General features: G+C 40.3%; 1 pseudogene; it reads left to right on the top strand.

Annotated features, from left to right (window-relative positions):
* Positions 1-227, top strand: LOC131827859 (transmembrane protein 258-like; annotated as a pseudogene).
* The last annotated feature ends 1,839 nt before the right edge of the window (positions 228-2,066 follow it).

Genomic DNA, 2,066 nt, shown 5'->3' on the forward strand with positions numbered 1-2,066 from the left:
ATGGAGCTTGAGGCTATGAGCAGATCCACCGGCCCAGGAAAGCCAGCTGTCTTCCCACATCTGACCACAGTGCAGTTGGCCACTGGCATGTGCTTCACCACCTGATCCTTTGTTTATGAGGTTACCTCCACCAGGTACACCTGGTGTTCCACCTGATCTTGGTGACCTTGTTCTTCTTGGACTTTGGAATGCTCTTCCTGCTGCTCTGGATTGGCATTTATAGATGAGGCACCAACAGTTCCAAATGGGTGGCTTCGGTGAACCCCTGCTTTTTTAAATGACTCTTTAGAGATTCTTCTATTTTCTTATTTGAGATAGAGAGAACACAAGCAGGGGGAGGGGCCAAGGGAGAGGGAACGGCAGACTCCCTTCCAAGCAAGGATTTTGACACAGGGCTCTATCCCAGGACCCTGAGACCATGACCTGAGTGGAAGGCAGATGCTTAACTAACTGAGCCACCCAGGCAACTCTTAAATTAATTTTATAACTGTTGTTGGAGATGTCGCACCTGCTGCTCACAATAAAGGCAGATGTGTGACTATCAAAAAATTAAAACTAACACTAAAAAATAAGAAAACTAAAGATCCTGGTGGATTTTGGTTAGATTTCACTGAATCAATAAATCAATTTGGAGATAATTGATATCCTTTTTTAAGAAAATTGAGTCTTCTGGTCAAAAATATGGTTATCCTTCCCCTCATTTATGTCCTCATTAATGTCTCTCTGCAATGCTCATTTAGGTCTTAGTATGGAGTAAAGAGTATAATTTAATTTTATTGTTTTATTTTTGTTACTGTCAGTATATAGAAATACATTTCTCAGGGGTGCCTGTGTGCCTCAGTCTGTTAAGTGTCTGCCTTCAGCTCAGATCATGATCCCAGAGTCCCAGAAATAGAGCCTAAGGTCAGGCTCCTGATCAACAGGCAATCTACTTGTCCCTCTGCCCCTCCCCCTCACTTGTGCTCTCTTGCTCTCTCTCAAATAAATACATAAAATTTTTTTAAAATTTTAAAAAGAATAAATTTTTCATATTGACTTTATATCTTACAACTTTAAATTTACTTCTCAGTTCTAATAGTTATTTTGTAGAGTCTTATGGATTTTCTCTATAATTATGTCAAAGTTTAAATGTCACCTTTTCCTATGACTTCCCTGGACAGGATTTGTTATCCACCCCTCCATGAAATCCCACAATGCTTTGTTGGTATCCATACCTCCATCATGACCACTACTATCAATGTTGTAATCACCTGTTTATCTATTGTGCTCTCAGTAAGAAATGTATCATTTTTTCATTTCATGTTTCCACTCCCTGGGTAATAAGTGAATGAATGAATATATATTTGAGTTTTCTGGAATTACTTATTCCAAATAAATACTCCAAATATTGCTTACTCCAAATACTATTTCTGGCCCTATTGGTATGCCTTCTACATGTCTCATTTTAAAACCAAACAGCGGCAGACAACTGGGTGGCTCAGTCAGTTAAGCATGTGCCTTTGTCTCAGGTCATGACCCAGGGTCCTGGGATGGAGTCTCACACGGGGCTACCCACTCAGCGGGAAGTCTGCTTCTCCCTCTGCCCCTACCCCGCACTCGTGCACTTGCTCACTCTCTTCGTGCACATGCAAACATAAATAAATAAAAGCTAAACTAAAAAAAAAAAAAAAAAAATCAACAATGAACCACAGAGTTGAAATTTCTGTCCGGTAACAGCACAGAAGTAAACATGATTGATTCTACCTGAAAGGTAGGAGCTTGGAAAGCTTCATACTGTATATATTGTTAACTTAATACTGTTACAAGTATGTGACCCCCTACTCAAATATCACACCTCTCCTTTCCTTCTTTTCTCAAAAATAGCTAGAACAATGTAACAGTATATTTTAAAGAGAATCTGGCACTCTTCCTGTTATAATGTTGTATCCTTAGGGGGATAAAGTGCAGAATCAGGAGAGGAAGAAAATCCAGGGAGTACAGTGCGCATTAGCAAAGTGAAAGAACCCCCAGTCTCCCCACTACAGGACCTTGGAGAGCTTTCTCCCTGAACCTGACTTCCTCAGATC

Source organism: Mustela lutreola, chromosome 3, assembly GCF_030435805.1.
Source record: "Mustela lutreola isolate mMusLut2 chromosome 3, mMusLut2.pri, whole genome shotgun sequence".
NCBI lineage: Eukaryota > Metazoa > Chordata > Mammalia > Carnivora > Mustelidae > Mustela > Mustela lutreola.